This window comes from Ischnura elegans, chromosome 13 (assembly GCF_921293095.1).
Source record: "Ischnura elegans chromosome 13, ioIscEleg1.1, whole genome shotgun sequence".
Taxonomy (NCBI): domain Eukaryota; kingdom Metazoa; phylum Arthropoda; class Insecta; order Odonata; family Coenagrionidae; genus Ischnura; species Ischnura elegans.
The window spans coordinates 19,576,648-19,596,401 of NC_060258.1; the positions used below are offsets into that span (position 1 = coordinate 19,576,648).

Consider the following 19,754-nt stretch of genomic DNA (forward strand, 5'->3'; position numbering starts at 1 on the left):
TACCGAAATGGCCACAGCAGTTCGATGAAAACTATCAAAATCAAAAGATAATAAAACATACGTAGCGTGCACATGTGAAAGATTTTCAATCCAGAAAACACTCTTATGATTTAAAATCATAAAATTAATAGTTTAACGTAAGTTTATGCCAAAAATATACATAAAAAAGTTTTAAAAAATCCGCCTGCTAGCAGCATCGAATGTGGGCCCTCCGCATGGTAGCGTTGGGCGCTAACCACTGGGCTAAATCGGTTGCCTTGACGTATGTCCACACAAACGCAGTAATATTTTATTAATGTAAATAATCAACCTTTGCTTTGAAATGTGAATAAGATGTGATTAAACTTTCCCTTTGTAAGCTTAAGAGTAATACATGATGAACACAATTGCACTAAGTAGTTACTTCATATCCATATCTAGCGCATATGTGCAAGAAAAATTTATTTGTAGGCTTTTTACATCGATCTAGATGTGATTTTAACGTGCTGGGTGATATCCTTAGCATGGATTGCGTCAAGTATGACGACTTTTATCATGTCATTCAACATGATCGCGAATGATTATACCTCAGGAATACCTCCAATTAAGGTTTTTATGTGTCGAAATACACAAACATCTCCTAACAGCTTTAATATCCATGATACTACGCTGTTCAATCATTGTCTTTGATGCACCGGCTTACGGATAACATTTCAATGTAAAGCAGAAATAAACAAAAAAATGAACGTAAACAAAATTAAAACATTATCGCCATCACAAATAATAAAAACAAAATCATTTCTACCAATCTATCTTTTATGAAAGGCCTGTTAAAAAATCTTTAAAGTGATGAAATGGTTGTGAAGTGGCTGTGAAGGCTGGGCCAGACCAACCTACGCTGGCAAGGAGTCCTTCATCAGCAAAGTGCGCTGAAGAAGACCTTCGGACGTCTCTCGAACTGAAATCTATCCTTTAGGAGCCGAGGAAGATGAAGGATGGCTAAAGAAGCGACTGACGATACGGGCCTTAGACTCCGACGAAAGAGGGAGCAGTAAAGAATGAAAGCATTCGAGATGTGAGTATGAAAAAGAATGGAGAAGGTGAGATGGACGTAGAGGAAAAGAAATAAAGAAGTGCTGTCTATAGTGGAGAGAATTGAGGCAAGGGGGAGGGGAAGGATGAAAGTAAGGATACGGATGGAATGAAAAGGCCTTATGTGAGTGGGCATTGCCGTCAAATAAAGTGGTAAGTTCAAGGCGGGATGATTCGTAAAATCTTCCATGTTATCCAACATTATCAGGCTACCTTAAATAATAATCAAATATACTCCCTTTTTCATCTCCGAAGGGGAGGTAAATTATGTTTTTCTATGACCAACATAAATGGTTGACCCAATCATAATGCTACCCTGTTGTTACTTGCATTTATTTTCTTGAGAAACACTGAACAGTACTTTTGTACGAGTATTCCAGAGAAAGAAAAGGCCAACACTTCCTACGACGCACTGTGGTTTAAATGCCTGCCATTTTACTCTATGCACATAAATATCTCGCTACTTCTTTCAGTGAAAAATTATATTTAACTTATATAAAGAAATTCAAGCCAATCTGATTGCTCATCTGAAAAATATACTTACTTCCTGCAAAAATTATATGTAAAACAATTGCCTTACCGGTAGTTTTTGCCAGGTAAAAATTAAAATACTTCTTCTTATTTTCTGTTTACAGGATGGGATTAAGTTGAGGTTTTCAAAATGAAGGCACCACTTGTATTCCTAATAAACTAAAACTTGAGGAGTATCTGCATTTACAGGAGTGCACTTGTAAACACTGAAAAATGATTGGAAATCCCTCGTCGCCGACACGGGTGAATGCGAGCATGGGTGATGGTAACCGTGACACGTTTACTTACTATTTTCCACAAGACGATGTGAAAAAAAAATATTGAAGTATTATGCTCGAAATGCTCCGAAAATTTTATTTGTACTATGTGTGCTGTATAAATTTACCAAACGACTCATATGTTCCTCTATCTTCCTTGTGCAATGGGTTACTCACCGGAAAAACCTTTAAATTCTTATCCGCACTCTTCGATGGTGGAATGGTTTGGCTCTCGGGGGGAGGGTACACGGGGCTTCCCTACGTCTGAAATCGTGCTTGGGGCGGGTTGAAGTAGTCAAGTTGCACCAAGTGTACAGCCCGATAAAGTCAAATTGATCGCCATTGGACAAGGAACGCGCAAGGAATATGCGAAGGTCGACTTTGGAGAATAACGGAGACGGCTGCGCCGGGTATGTGGATCGACTTTTGAAAGTGATTGTACATAACCTCATGAATGCTATTGAGTACTGCATCAAACTTCATAAAGAAGTCCTTCCACTGACCACCAGGGCAAAAACTGACGCTCTTAATTTTTGGAAAAATAAAAATTCGTAAAATCAATTACCACTTGTTTATGATCCCCTTTTGTCAGGACCATGAATTCACCTCATAACAACAAAAACTTTGTAATGAAACTGTTTGCAATAAAGGGAATCTACTCCTCTTCTGCAAATGTGACTTTACTTTTTTAAATTGTACATTTTACCGAGTGCATTAACATTGCAATCACACTGTATCAGTATAGGTAAAAGTTTTGATTATGAAATTATTTAAAACATTGCCATTGACACCTACCTCTCGAGTGAGTAAGTCTCTACGGTGAATAGTAATGCTAGTGGCTATCAACTCGAGCAGTTCACTATTTACATATTAATTCCTTAATAATTAAAGTTGCGCAATGCTTGCAAGTTGGAATTTTAGATAGAAGCAATAGTATTCTGGTGGTAGAAAAAGAGGTGTGACCAACTACCCTTGATGTGGTTCAAGTTTGCATGCCCACTAAATAGTAATCATAGGAAGGAAGAAGGAGATGAGGCGCATGAACAGCTCCAGGAAACAATTAGACAAACTACAAGGAAGAATAATCTAGTAGTGATGGGGGACTCGCACGCCTCAGTGGAGAAAGGGAGGGATGGAAGGGAAATACGAGATGTAGGAGAGTACGGATTGGGAAAATGGAATGACAGAGGAGAGAAAGAAGCAGCAGTTTTGCAGGAGAAACAAGTTATTCAGCACAAACACGTGGTTCAACCATCATAAAGGGCCAAGGTACACATGGATAAGCCCAGGGGATGTGGGGAGATATCAGGTAGATTACATCATTGTGAGACAGAGGTTCAAGAAAAGTGTGAAAAACACGTGCAGCTTCCCTGCAGTGGATGCGGATTCAGACCACAACCTAGTATTTATGGAAGGCTTGTAATGCTCAAAAGACTAATGAAAGTTAGGAAGGAGAGGAAATGGAATGTAGATGCTCTGAATGGGATTATGAGGCAGGAATATCAGGAACTAGAGGAAAATAGAATCCAGAGTATTAAAAACGCATACTGTAGAGAGAGGGTGGGATAATATCAAAACAGGAATAGTAAAACAGGCAAAGGGGCAGAGAAGTCAGTTGGTTACGTTTACAGTAGAAGGATGAAGAAGCTGTAAAATCACAGAGGCAATGGTAAAAGAAATGAAGGAGAGGAGGAAGTGGAAGAAAGTGGGCACAGATCAGGGTAAAAGTAGTAAAAGCCTGGTTTTTCGCTTACTCATTAATCCCTCGGAAATTGCACACAAAACCGAGTGCTCGTTGTATGCAAAGGCGCTGAATATATATATCAAGAAATATCTGTCGTAAAACCGAGCGTACACAGTGGAAGGAACTTTTTGACCTTGCAAAATCCGATTTATTTTACATGCGACACGCATGCCATTTGGCGGTACAAGGACTGTCACTCGCAAAAACGTGATTCTCGTAAAATGCCGTAATACCAAAACCGGGCTTCCACTGTATAAAGAAATGAAAAATTGAATAAGGCATGAAACTAAGAGGGAAAGGGAGGCTTGGTGGAAAAGACTGTGTGAGGACATGGACAAGTTTCAGAAGGAAGGAGAGGTAGGCACTTTGTACACAAAAGTTAAGTTGCTATAGAACAGAAAATGAGGCCAAGCAATGTATAAACATAAGGCTAAAGACAGAAGGATGTTAACCAAGTGGGAAGAGGTACAGAGTTGAGTAATAGAAGGAGAATCTGTATGGTGGAAGGAACAGGCCGGAGAGATTGACTTTAGAGGAGGAAAGTGCAGTGGAAGAGGATAAATATATGGCCAGGGATCTTAGATGCTGAAATCTAGAGAGCCCTTCATTACATGAAGGCTAGGAAAGCTGTGAGCGTGGAAAAAATAGAGTGTGAGCTTCTGAAGAATCTATGAAGGGAAAGTAGGAAGGATTTTTCAAACTAGTACTAAGGAACTATGAGGAGGGATGCTGGCCAGAGGATTTTGTGAAGATGAGGACTTGCAATCCTGTTTTGTGGATTTCGAAAAAGCATTTCATAGAGTGAACTGGGTAAATGAATATTCTCAAGAAGATAGGTTTAGATTAGAGGGATATATGACTCATTTGTAATGATTATACGGCCCTGGCTGCATGAGGGAGGATAGAAGAGGAGGAGGATGTGGTGGATATGGTGGGTGTGGAGAGAAAGCTTCTGGATGAGATATGGAGAAGACAGAAGGCATGGACGGAGCACTTAGGTGGGAGGGGATGTTGAAAACAGGGTAAGAGGGTAGAATGTTAGGAAAATTTGGGGGAGGAAGGAAACAAATAGGGCCACAGTGTTACATACCAATCATATGTCTGGTATTTTGTTTTCATTGTGCGATAACCCGAGCAGGGGATGATCGTGTATGTGACTGTGCGTGCCTATGAATGTGTGTGTGGGTAGCTTGTGTCATGCCTTGGGCATTGTGAATCTGTGAATCACAACGGTTTTGCTGTGCGATATGCTGGGGTGCGTTCCGAATCATGTATCATGCACATCAACGCATGACCTTGATACAGCCATTCCGAAATTGCATCAAGGCATTGATGCGTGATTCGGAACGACTTGATGCGATATGAGCGGGAAGCATTCCACCGTTCCGCAGGCACCATTGCTGGAAGATAGTTCGGATTAAGCGATAACACAATGATTGATACGCCAAAATGTAATATGCATAGTATCTATGACGATGAAAAATGAGTAATTGATACGTATATTAATACTTCATTGTATTCATTACAGTCGTTCGAAAGTTCCAAGCCGTTACTTGCAACTCATGTTTACTTAAAAGTGATAGACTGAGCGAATTGACGGGAATTTGTGCAGTTAACTTGAAAAATGGTCAACAAGGAAGCCTAGTGTGTAATATATCTCAGCCATCAGTGAGTTTTATGGGTCAAATTGTTTTGAAGAGACGATTTTGGTTTTCCAATAAGATATAAGATTTGAAAACAAATTTTTTTCATAAAAATCGGGAACAAATACTTAAAACCTCGATAAAAGTTTCACAAACGCTTTTACATACTGCATATATATTGCTTAAATATAAACTCCATGACATTTATATTAAAGTATTCTACCGCTTGGTATTAAGGTAGGTTTGCATGGAGCATTCCAAAAGTCCCCCTTGCCCTCATGGACTTCCCTCCTGAATTCACAACTTCAACCTTTTCATGCTATCTAAAAATCCTATTCTCTCCTTTGTTTACCCAACACTCTATCCTCTAGTAGTGTTTTCAACATCCATTCCCAGCTCAGTACTCGTCTAATCCATACCTCCGGTCTCCTTTGAATTCTATCCAGAAGCTGCCTCTCCTCACTCAACATGTCTCGCACTTTGTCTTTCTTTCTTCTCTCAGTCCACTTCACTTTCTCCTTACCCACATCTCAACCACCTCCAGTCTCTCCCATTCTCCTCCGAAATTGCCCATGTTCCCACACTGTAATGTGTTATACTCCAGATCAAAATGTTACAAATTTATCAACCAATGTACTGTCTGTAAGGAAGCTAGTTAAAAAAGACACAGCTTTCTTCTTTGATGAATCTGGGTACAACTGATTTGATGCCAGATCTTTGGAAGTAAATTTACATTAAAGGACTGATCTAGCCAGTAGTTTTGAAGAAAATGGTATATTTTGTCAATATTTGAAACAATATAACTCAAAAAGTAAAAGTAATACAACTTGTTATGTAGGATTGACTTTCAGAGTAGTAGAGGACTGTTTACTATGTCTGTGGCACAAAAGTAGCAGACTTGTGACAGAGTAACATGCAGGTTATAATAGAGTTGTCAGTGGTGTGGATTGTACCCCTAATAATAAATTTCAGCCTTGTATAGCATATGTTGATGGCAAGTTAGCAAAGAAATGATTCGAGATAAGTGCTACAATGGATGCAGTATGCAATAAATTAAGTCTGATCCTCTCAGAAGTGTGTGGTCTGATGGTATTATAAGTGAAAATATATGTATACTATTTATGTAAACTATATGCTCACCTTCACTGATGACTGCAAAAGAAAGGTTTTGGTTTTCTATATTAAAAGTAAGGAGTCTCATTTAGTCCTACAATGCTATACAATTTTTAAGGCAAGCAATGGAGAATGAGACAGGGAACAATATGAAATGCCTGCATACAGATTATGGGGGTGAATATATGGGTCAGGCATACCAGGGGCAGTTAAGGGCATGTGCGATAAAAGATAAAACTTCAAAATCTTATAATCTTCAAGCAGAACTGTTGTGAGGGTAATGGCAAAGTTCCAACTCATGTAAACATTAGTTTTGAGAGTAATCAAGAAAATGAGTCAGTGTTTGGAAGCGAGGGAGGAGAAGCAGAAGAGACGCTTTCTTTATAAAATGGAGTGGCTCAAAAATTACCAGATCACATAATCTCCTTGTCATCTACTAACTTCACCTGCAATCAACCTTTGTCTCATAGAAGCAGGTTTGAATGTAGCTCCTGGTGACCCAAAAACTTGTCCTGACGTTCCATTCCTAGTTTTGATTGGTTATCTTATGTATGCAGTGATTTGTACAGGACCAGATCTTGTCTTTGCAGTTTCAAAGTTAAGAAGGTTTAATGATGATATTACAATGCAATACTGGGCATATGCAAAGAGTATATTAAGATAGTTGAAGGGAGCTATAAATTATCACATTTCTTATTCTTAGTAAGGAACGTTTCTGGAGGGATATACAAATGCTGACTTTGCCATCGACAAAATAGATTGAGTATCCTGTGCTGAATACATGACAAGTTAATTAATGGAGCAGAAGCTTGGGAAAACCAAAGGCAGTGCTGTGCAGTGGCCATGTATACAATAGAAGGCAAGTATGTAAGTTTGGCAGCTGGAGCAAAAAATAGTATATTACTCTCCAGAATTATAAAAGAAATTGTTGGAAAGACCTGCATTAAAATACTTGGTGGTGATGTGGTGCATGTATGCAATGATGAACAGTCTGCAGTAAAAAAATGCAAAGTGGAGATGGAAGGTCAAAGAACAGAGGTTAGACATCATTTTGTTAAAAACTCTGATGCCAAAGGAAAAAATAATTGCTGATTACATATGTCAACAAAATATATTTGGTAGCAGATGTGCTTCCAAAGGAGCTTATCAATGTTAAGCATTTTAACTACATTAATCAATAGAATTTTGTAGCTGATGGAAGCAACAACCCCTGTGAAAAAATTGTATAAAACTGTTTCAAATTTTTATACATTGCCATGGTAATGTACAAGAATGTATAAAAATTTGAAACAGTTTTACATAATTTTTTCATAGGGGTAGTTGAAGGGAGGTTGTTGTGCTTGTAACCTAGTTGCAAAGTTAAGAAATAAATAGCTACAACATATTCTGTGGCAACCACTACTGCACTCTCAGAGTAATGCACTGATGTTCTCTGATCAAAAAGAGATTTTGAGTCTCATTTTTCAACATAAGTACACATTTAACTGTTCCGAATCCATTAAAAAACCCTAAAACACAATAAAATTAAGTATTTTGTGAATTGAAATATTGGGCATTGTCCATTTACTTAGAGTGGCACTCACCAAATAGAATTTTTTACTTCCTTCTGATTTAGAAGATTTTGTATGGTGTAATAATCACTAAAAATTGAACGTAAACAATGAAAACCGGTAATCACTATAGTGAAGGTGATTTCCGGTTTTCAATGTTTTTGTTTACTTTTCAATGTTTTATGATGCAGCTTCTTAAGACAATACCAAAGTTCAACTGAGAACTATTTTGGAAACCCAATACTTTTGAGATCATTGATGGAAGTGTGCTTTTAGTTGGATAGCATTTACAAGTACACTGAAAATAAGTTGGCCGCGTAACCCATGCATTTATTAAAGAGTATTTGGAGCCAATTTATAACACTAACTGCAGTATTCATAATCACACGCTTTGAAAAAAATAATTGCACTTAATACTCAATGGGGTACTTCAAGCACACATCACTGTAAATCAAGCACATATCATTGTAAATTGAGCACACATCTATGATCCTCGCTTAAAATGCATAAATAAATTATTTGATGATGTTATCTGTCACGGCATCACTACCCTGGATGTCCCTTTACTTGAGGTGAACTTATCTTTTTAGCAGGGGAAAATAATTTTAGTACCTACCGAACAAATTCACTTGCAATGAAGGTGTTTCGCACATTAAATTGCTAATAAATGTTTGTCAAAATAGCAACATTTTGCAATGTGCCTTCAAATGATAGACCAAAGAGATTCTGCAAAGCGCAAGTAATTCATTTATTTCGACGAACAAAGTGTCATATCGTTATTTTGAAGATACTATTATACCATAAACACTTCCTAGTAGGTAGCTTTTAAACTAATCTTTTCACAATATAAAGTTAAGTGTCTGAAATTTCCACAATTTAGTGAACAGAAGCAAAATTATGGTTAAAACTACCACGCCAGCATTTCAATGTGTGAAATTATAGATCGTATTTTGCATTTTTACCACCAATGAAATTAATAACGGTTGTAAACAAGTTACATATATGCACACTTCAACGCATCGGATTTGCCCATTTTCAATTTTATATGGACTAATTATTTCAAAAACTAATAACTATAACTCCTTCAACTCTCTCCTATGATCGTAGAAGCACAATGGAGTCGTTTAAACACCCTATGCAAACACCAAACACACAATCACAATATTAAAAGGTTGCGCCCATTTTCTCCTTCGCATCAAATGCATCAAGGATTTCTGATGCGAGCCGATGCGAGTTGATGCTTCCGAAACCTCGAAATATGCTCGATGCAGCGTTGCATCAATGCACATCAATGCTTGAATCGGAATGGCCTGATGTGCATCAATGCACATGATGCGTGATTCGGAACGCACCCCTGGTCAATGCGTACCCACTTGATGACCCACACGACGTGAGAGGCAAAGTGAAACCCCCCCTCACCACTAAAACCCCACCCCTAGCGCGTCATTCCCCTCCATATGGGTATATAGCCACCGTGAGAGAGAGAGCCTAGGGGCGAGAAGTGATAGCAAAGTCGGCGATGGAGAGAGAAGGGGAGTGATGTGACGTACATGAATGTCCTTATCCTGGGAGTCACCAGAGTACTGCTGGCGGAGGACGAGAATCTTCGAAAGTACACCTGAAGCTGAGAGTGATTGCAGACAAGCGAAGGATGAGACCAACGCCCAGAGATCGGGAGGGAGACAGCCCTCGATCCCGCCAACACTTGGTTCCGAGTCGTCGCCTCATTGATTGCTGCAAAATGCTCCGACAGAAACCGTAGGAACATTGCAGTTAGCGATCCCTCCCCATGCTTGTTCTCCAAGACCCCTAATCACTTCCCAAATTGTGGAGCCAGAATTTTGGTTCTCTCTCTCTCTCTCTGTCATGGTGCACCATATCTTTCGATAAAGTATTGACTCAGTGTCCGAAATATTACTCAGTGTGATAATGCAAGCAACCTTAAGACTTGATTTGGGCATATTGTGAACCTAGCCCACCACATTCTCTGTAATATCACGTATTGTTCTTTTTTTTTTGGAGGGGAGGAGAAATGAGTCATATCATTCCTATATTATTGTTGCATTTTTGTTCACCTCGTCATCATTGGGGTAGTTAATTTTGATTATTCTATATGTCACGCAGGTGTAAAATATATTATGGTGTCTCAAAAGTAAATAACGATGGCTCGATCATTCCTTACTCGGGACTATTGATGCAAACGTCATCCTAAAAATTATGTAGCATTTCGTGTTCCGTTACAATAGATATAATGAAAGGGAGTAGGCTTTATTGTGAACTAAAGAGGGAAGTGCCTGAAGAAAGAGGATTTTCTCACAATGCATCTAAGAACTCTATGGAAAAAATCCTAATTGGTAGAATACAATAATAATTATTATAAGACGCTATTTCTCATTCATCATCTCAGTCATAATGGAAGTTGCAACCTTGGTTAAATTGTCCACTGAAAAGCAATGATCTACAGACTGAAAAACCCTTACTTCAACAATACTCCGTGCAGTGCAGACCCTGTGTTAGCCTCTCAAGTGGTCCAAACCACCAGGCCAGCTGCAATATGGAGGGAACTTGGAACTGTTCTTCTGATATACTTTGGATCAGGCTAGACTCCTGAACGACTGGCAACCTAGAGATGAAGAGAGTAACTTGAGTTAGACGAGAATTTCTTAGGCAGGGTACACAGAGCTAGGCAAAGTCCAGATAAGGAGTATCAAAAATGTGGTGCCAATGAAAAGTAATGAATATGACATCATTAAACTGAATTAAATTAACCCATTAATCCCCAGCGTTGCGTAAACGCAACATTATTGAATTGAAATTATTATGAAAAAACCTTTGCTTCAGGATAATTTTTTCTCAGGGTTTCTGAATCCCTGAAATACCATTCGCTCTTATTCAGTTATTTTTGGAAAAACATTCATTAAAATAATAATTTTTATTTTATTTCGAATTTTGCCTATTTTGAAGCGTTGAAGTACTACAAACTGTAAATATTTTTTACAAAGATTTATTTCCTGATCTTACTAGAGGTAATGTTTTTTCTTAGTTCTAAGCTTCTTTATTCATCTTGTTTATTTTTGTGACGAACTTTTGTCGTCTATGGTATAAATATGGTTGTTATAAATAATGTTGCGTTTACGCCACGATGGGAATTCTATGGTAGACCAGAGGGCTTGTCTCAAAGCATAACGCCAATCGTCAATATGGCTTTTAATCGACAACGTAGTCTTTTGGAGGCAGTTTAGATGCATTTTTTGGCACTCACAGGTTGTGAGTTTACTTAGTAAAGGGTGAATGGCATCTTGAATTCCAACATGGCCATCGGTATGAATTTTACATCGAACACTCTGGTACTTCCTGGAGTCAAGCTGTTGCACGCACACGTGGAACCGATACAGGGCAATGTCATTCCCATGTCGTTGAGTGAAAGGATTACTTCGTAGACGTTAAATTCAGCTTCAGATGCATTCATTTTCAGAGATGGTAGAATGAGAGGGTGAGAAACCTATTAGTTGAAGCATGATTGTGATGAAAGCCGGAGCGTTCCTCTAGTCGCTCACTGGAATTTTCTCCGTGCAATCCTGAGTTACCTATTTTTTCTTCTATCGCTTAGGTTATGTAAAGCTAATAATCTAGCTTCAGTTGGGTTCGTACCAGTGAAATTGTCCTCTGAAATACATCTTTAATTCACATCCAGTATTTTATATCAATCACACCACAGTAGTTTTTGCTCGGCTTTTTGCTAAATAATTTATTCAGGGGTTTCCTTCAGATTTAAAATTGAAGAAAATTTTATCCGTTATTTCCACGGCTCAGACATATACTCTATAAGAAGCGTCAAGAAGGTAGCTGAAGAATATAAATTGATAGGAGAGGCGATGTTTAATATTTTCTTAACTTTGGAATTAAAATGGGGATTACATCTTCTCAGTATTTCAAATATTGCAGGAGGTGCTGCAAGGTAAATCACATTTTACTCAAGCAGTATCAAAAGAAAAATCGTCCAGTAAAAGTGCACGCCCAGGTAAAAGATTCAGAGAATAAACAGCGGTTCATCTAAATGTAAAAAATAGAATCTACCTCCGTAGGAGTCCCGAATTTCTGTGTGAAAAAGGCAATAGAAACACTTATTATTACCAATAAGTGGAGGCCACTCACCAATTGAGCTCCGTCACTTATTTCTCAATGGAAAATTAATTGAATTAATTTTGAGCTACTCAATAATTACGCTGAGGAGATAAATAACCATACACTTACTCAGATGAGGCAGGTATAAAAAAATAATGAGAATCGTAATGTTGTCGAGGTATCTTATATTACCACGGACTAAGTTGTACTGGACAAGCCAAGAGATGTCTGTCGCAATTGTGAGGCAATTTATGACGAGGACTTGGTTTGATGAATTAAATAAATATCGAAAGCTCTCCGATAATTCTCAACTACACAAAGTGATACATTTTTGAAAGTTGGACTTTTTCTCAATAGACTAAACCAAAATTCCATTCAGTTAGGAATTTTCCTAACTGAATGGAAATTTGCCGGCCTCGGTGGCGTCAGGGTAAAGTCCCCGGCTGCTAACCTAGAGGTCGCGGGTTCGAATCCCGCCTGGGTGGATTGATCACCATCCAGGGCATGGATGTTTGTGATTGTCCATCAAGTTAATTGGAAGAGAGGACAACAATGTCCTAAAATTTGCTTGGGAAAATAAGACCAAATAATAATAATAATAATAATAATAATAATAATAATAATAATAATAATAACTGAATGGTTCCATATTTCAGGTGGCACACAGCTAAAATGTTCATTCGTGGGGAACAATTTATGGTATGTTACACATTGTGGTGTCTGGCCTCATCTACAGGCTATCCATTTGAATTTTTGCCACATGGAGAGGTGGAGCTTGAAAGTGATATGCCTAGGATTTGTAAGTTCACTAGAAGAAATGGTAGTAATAAATTTACTGAATTTTTTTGCTAGTCTCCAAAACTTCTTGCCAAGTATTTTGATAATTTCTTCATCAGTTACAATCTATTAGCAACTCTTAAGTGATAATTGTTATTTTTCAGGGGAAAAAGCAAGAGGAAGTCGAACGGAAAACTGGGCACTCATGTCTTCGAGAGATTTGGCAAAAAAACCTAACAAGGATTTCTACTATTCGTTTGACAGGTAAAAATATATTCTCTTAGTACGATGGTATGATAACTCTGTCATTGCTGTTGCTTTAAATTATAAGAATATGGAACCCATAGTAAGAACAAAAAGATATTCGCGGAGATTCCCGTAGAAAATTGAAATATCATCAACGATTACAATCAGGGAGAGGCAATAAATTAAAAATTACAAACGCGAATAAAAAATGTTGCATGTAACCGTATCCAGATTATGAGCAAAACATGGAGGTGGCCTCTATTCCGAATAGCGGTTGACAGTGCAGTGGTGAATCCGTAGAGATTTTACGCCTAAGTCACGGGCAAAGCAATTCCTCAGTTAGAATTTCGGTCAGAGATCGTAAAACTTTACTGAGACAAGAAATCGTTTCCAAAACAATGGCTAATGACCTTTAGCATAAAAATTGAAGTCCACATGCGGAACACCTTAGGAAAAGTAACATGTATGTGGGGTAAACTGTAGCATGCCCATCAAGGGAGAATAGAGCATTTCATCCGCAGGCTACATATAATTCCCCGCGAAGATGTCAAATTTGCAAATCAAGGATAATTATGTTGCTAAAAGTGCTACGTTTAATTCCAGCCAGCATATTATTGAACATTACATCAGAAAAGACGATGAAAAATAAAATATGCAACCTAATTTTGAAATTTTTTTTTTTGCTTTTATTTTCCAGAGTTTTCCCAGCGTAGCGTAAACGCAACATTATGCAAATCATATATCATGCTGAATATAATAATTTTGTCCGAATATTAATCATAATTAGGCCATAATTAACCATAAAATGCGAAATAACCGGAGTTGAAAGCCCTATGTGCAGTCTGGGGAATAATGGGTTAATAATAAAGGTTAAATAATGTTTAGGTGACAAGAAGATTAGGAGAAAGGAGAAATCTTTCGAAAACCAATAGGAAAACTTGGAACAATTTCATTACAAAGGGATGTCCTGAGGAAGACAAGTGAGATTCACTAAGAAAATCAAATTAAAGCCCTCAATGACTTGCATAGGGTAAGGTACTCAGGTAAATATAATAAGATTAGTTGACGGGAGAGCAGATTGGAGAGCTTTTTGATAACAATCTTCAGATATTTTAATTCTGGTGACAATTTATTTTACCATTTGTTTTTACCAATGTTATCTATTCTTGTTATCAAGATATCCATGCATAATTTAATGATCAAGACAAAATAAGTATTTCTAAAAAGAACAGTTTTCAAAACCACCTGGAATATTGAATATGACAGGAAAAGGTTACAATTCTGCCAGTGGCACAATCTCACACTTAGCAGGGTGAAACTCCGATAGATTCCCAGTCTGAAGGTTCAAAAGTATCTTGGATGGAGAAGGGGAGAAATTTTAAGTACATCATGAGTCTGTATCTTGGAGTTAGCTATTGAAACATTGGCAAATAAGACCAAATCACCTATTGACCCGAGAAATATTCGCCTCATTAGTTTGCCAAGAAAGAATGAAATCCTACAACACATACACTTCAGGGGAGAAACAAAAGGGTGGTTTCCTATAATTTTTTTAATGCCAAAATCAAGAGATTTTTACTCCTGGAGTTCGTATTTCATGCTTTTAGATTTTTAAATGACGATATCTATTTTCTATGATAATATGAAAAGTGAAAAATTTCAAGCGCGAGAAAATGCGACGGATAACTAGGTAGCAGAGTACCCTGCAAGCTAGTAGCGCTTGGCTTAAATAAGGATTATTAATACCTTATCAAACGAAGAAAATTTTTCTGACCTTAGCCAGTTTTAATAGGTGATTAATAAAGACATGTTTCCCTGAGCTCTGTGCCTCATGCATGCATGGGTAATCTCAGACGATGTACAACTCCTATCTACTCTTATAGAAAGTAGGTCCCTGTGACGTCATGTGGAGTGGCATCGCATTGGCGCCAATCTGGCCTTTCTCGAACGAGGATAAAATTTGACCCTTGCCATTCGTCTAAACCGGTATTTCAAAAACCAAATAATTTGTGCATTATGAATACACTAATGGTGGGTAACGAATCACAATCAATGTCTTTTGTGTTCTTTGATGAAGGAAACTACCCTATTGCAACGGGTACGGACTAAAAAACAAGAACTCCTTCAGTATGCCATCGACACCAACATAGACCTCATACTCTTACAGGAAACTCACTTAAAACCAACACTCTCCTTTTTCTCTCCACACCACAAAATCTACAGACTGGATCGCAACACAATATGTGGCGGAGGAGTAGCAATTCTGGTCAGTAATAGCATTCCTTACTCCCTCCTGTACTCTCCCACTCCCGACGTATTCGAAGCTCTTGGTGTATCAATCCACGCGAAAGCCGGTCCCTTAAATATATACTCAGTTTACAGAATACCTTCCAAACACATCACAACAGACAATCAAGAGCGCCTATTTTCCGTACCGAGCGGTATTTTCTTCGGCAACTGGAATGCTAAGCATCCATACTGGAATAGCAACCAGACCAACAAAAACGGCAGCATTCTCTACGACTTTGTAAAAAACAAAAACATCCTCGCACTTTCTCCACTCCAGCCAACGCATTATGCCCCGCGATCATGCGACATAATTGATTTTGGGTTCTCACTAAACCTTCCAATTAAATTCACACCCTCAGTTGTCTACTCTTTCACCTCAGACCATATGCCCCTAAAATTCTCCATCCCCATATCCAATTTCCAAATTCACAGTTACAGATTGGGACAAATTCCCTCTTCTATTAAATGATTCTCTTTCCTCTCTCCTCCCAATCTCACATCCCACATTTCCCTGAGCTCTGTGTGCCATACATGCATTGGTAATCTCAGATGATGTACAACTCCTATCTACTCTTATAGAAACTAGGTCCCTGTGACGTCACCTAGAGTGGCATCGCATGGGCACCAATCTGGCCTTTTTCAAATGAGGATAAAATTGACCATTGCCATTTGTGTAAACTGGGGATTCAAAAACCAAATAATTTGCACATTATGCATACACTAATGGTGGGTAACGCATCGCAATCAATGCCTTTCATTTTCTTTGATGAAGGAAACTACCCCATTTGCTCTGCACCCTGCACAAGTAGAAGATATAACTTCTCAGCTCGCTTTCCTATCTCTTAAGGTGCCAGGGCCAGGATGCTTAAACAAAATTTGCCAATACTGATGGAAACTGACATCCATCCACCCACACCTTACTACATTTCCTATTCCTTTTGATTATCACTATTATGACAAAGCCAAAATGCTCAATGTGACATACTTATTTGCAAGGAAATGAAGAGGTAGCAAAAGAACAGGTTACCAGGAGAAATATGAGAGAAGGTAAGAAATGGAATCACAATGGTCCTAAAAACGGCCATCATCTCAAAACTTTATCATCACCATAGAGGAGTTGACTGCCTCGCACTACCTGCTGAAAAACAGCAATAATAATATATAATGTCTGCTTTATATTGCTGATAAAGGCAATGTCAGTGTGCAGTTCGAATGAAGAAAACCACCATAAGATTTAGGAGATAATGCAATGTGATGCATACACACCACTACGACAATAGCCCCACCAAGAGTGCAGTGAGGAAGACAAACGACCTAATCAAGAAAGTGGGAATTCCCATTGGTGTAAAGAGAAGACTCATACCGCATGCCTCTGCATTTCCCAGGCTGTACGGATTGCCAAAAAAAATACAAGGAGGGCGCCCCCCCCCCTACAGCTGATTGTGGTTGCCATCGGGTCCACCACTTACAACTTGGCAAAGAATCTCTACAGGGTTTGAGCACCATTTGTTTTCGCTACCATTACCGCATCAAAAATGCAACAGATTACGTGGGCACCCTGAGGAACATCAGCTTGGATCAAGGTAAAATACTAGCAATTCTTAATGTCGAGTCTTTATTATCCTGTATCCCTATGATCGGGTTCTATCGAATGCTTAATTATCCACCGATCTTCACCAAATTTAGGATTTATGACTTATTTAACATAATAAACAATCTTAGCCATGGAAGAATACGCTAGCACAACTATTTAATTATGATAAATACGGTACATATCTTGATTAGGAAGTGGCTACTTTTACGAAGTAGAGCTCCCTCTAGAGGGGCAAACGCGATCGTAAACAAATCATTATCAAAACAATTGATAAAACGATTCCCCGTTCCTTTTAGTACAACCCGTCCTACCAACCCGCCCGGGAAATCTTCCGTTTGGGCACTCATGCGAAAAAACATTATTTTAACCCAACTCAAATCTCCATTCTTCAAACTCCAAATAACGTTTGAAAAGAATCTTCTTTGTTTACGATCGTCTTTTGTCAAACAAGATGACTGCCTCCTCGTAAAAGTAGCCACTTCCTTATCAAGATATGAACCGTATTTTTCATAATTAAATAGTTTTGCTAGCGCTTTCTTCCATGGCTAAGATTGCTTATAATGTTAAATAAGTCATGCATCCTAAACTTGGTGAAGATCGGTGGATAATTAATCATTCGTTAAAACCCGACCATAGCCTACAATTCTTGGAGAAGAAGCCGACCATAGCACTGTAAATCTTCACCGCCACATGCTAACGATATTTCAAATACAAGGGAAATACACTACACACAAAGCGACAGAGTTTTTATGGGTTATTGGTGATTGCCTACTTCTCAGTTTAATCCATAACCACGATACTAAAACCAAATTTGCTATATCCACACACATTTGCAGACTACAACAAACATTTAACGTAAGATTTCGAGAAAAGGCACTTTCTTCCATCACACCGAAACAAAAATACTTTCATCGCTATGTAAATACACATTTGTATGTAGCAGCATTATCCCATATACTCCCCGAGTATCTGGATCACATGAACAAACAACATCCCACAATCCAGTTGAAAATGGAAGTAGACGTCAAGGTAAACCAAAAATACACTGATATTCTGATTAGAAGCACGGATAACTGAACCCCAGAAGCTACAGTGTATTAAAAGCCTACACAATCAGATATTAACCTAATTAATGCAGTCATCATCATCCATTCCAACAGAGAACAGTACTATCAAACACTTTTAACTGTGCCCAATTGATAGCGAATAGAGAAAACTTCCCATGCGACTTTAATACCTCAAGCAAATTATTCATCAAAACGAGAGAAACATTTACGCGGCCCATACAAGAAAGAATCCTTTAAAAAGGATTTTCAAGATAATTTGGGAGAGAAAACCATCTGCTCCACGAAAACCCTAGAGAAATGAGAACTGGTTGGCAACTTGCCTTTATCACATCTATCGCCACTATATCTGGAAAATTGTCAATAACACTCACGAAATAAAGAATATTCAAAACCCACCATCGAAGCTAAGAAAGCATCATGTTCACATAAAGGACAGACTTGGACTCAAACATCCACGATTACCGTATTAATATTGATATAGTGCCCCCCTTTCTCCAAAATTGCCAGTTTAAGAAAGTAAGGCACCATATTCGAGTGTAATACACTTTAGCATAATAAATACGGTCACAATCAAGTTAGAAATAGTGCTGTAAGGAACGATAATGCTGTCGTAGACTTATAATTGGAGTATATTTTGAGTATAACAATCGGATAGATGATTAAATACTGACAAGTTTAACTGGAAATTAAAAACATTTACCACCACCGATGAAGTACGTACATACCTTGTAGAATATGCCTAATCAAGGAATTCAGAGGATAGCTGCAACTTAAGCTATATTTCTCTTGGAAAACTACTGATTGAATAATTGAATCGAAACCAATGCTGTATGACAGAAAAAAGAAATGTTTACCATCAAAATGAAATAGACACTACTATATTACATTATTTCAACACCATATTTGAATCATTCAAATATACACACTGCAATTTAGAACTCATTTAACAGTTATACGATTTAACTCATTGTGAAAAATAAACTGGTAAGGTGAAAATAAAACTTACGTAATGATTTAGCATTCCCCATGCGGTTTTGTTGACAAAAACAAAACACTACTGCTGACTACTGCCTTCCGATTTTCATTCCCTGGAGAAAGAGAAAACATCCATGCTAACCGCAGTGTTGCCATATTTCCCTAAGGGACAGCGCCCCTATGGCCACATTGGGAACTAAAAACAAATGAATTATAAAATGCGGGGGATGGGGAATTAATTATGGGAATATGGCGCCAACCATTTGACAAACACGTTCTTTCGGTGGATATACTTGTTGAAATGTGTTTATATTGTGAATTTTAAGATGCACCCTGCTATTTATTGTTATATGTATTATTACTATACATTGCAATAGTTAATGTGTTCTATATGGATATTCCGATGTTCTACGATAGTAAATAGTAATTATTGAAAGAAGGTGATCAGATGACGACAAAGCTATTTCTTTGTTAAGGGAACCAACAAATGATGGAAGAGTGTAATATATTTGCTTATTGCAAGTGAAATAAAGTGATCACAAGACAGCAAACCTAATATCTAATTAAAAATATCTTAATGTCAAAGTTAACACCAGCTTCTGATTCAGTGAAATATATTTGCATATTGCAAGCGAAAGAATGTGATCACAAGACGGCCAACGTCATGTTTAATTATTAATATCTTATTTTAATATTCAAGGGTATTACCAGCTTATGATTCAGTGAAATGTATTTGCATATTGCAGTGAAAGAAAGTGATAACAAGACGGCC

The 19,754-nt window shown here is 37.9% G+C and overlaps 1 protein-coding gene across 4 annotated transcripts in view; it reads right to left on the minus strand.

Annotated features, from left to right (window-relative positions):
- The window catches only part of LOC124170118 (zinc finger protein 501-like), a 37,870-nt gene extending 18,801 nt beyond the window's left edge, over positions 1-19,069 (minus strand). The window contains exons 1-3 of one of the 4 annotated variants that reach the window (XM_046548801.1): positions 19,014-19,069; positions 18,733-18,833; positions 10,390-10,532 (exon numbers count right to left, since the gene is read on the minus strand). The gene's annotated coding sequence lies outside the window, so the exon portion shown is untranslated. The other 3 variants (XM_046548802.1, XM_046548804.1, XM_046548803.1) reach the window with 3 other exon arrangements.
- Positions 19,070-19,754: the final 685 nt, after the last annotated feature.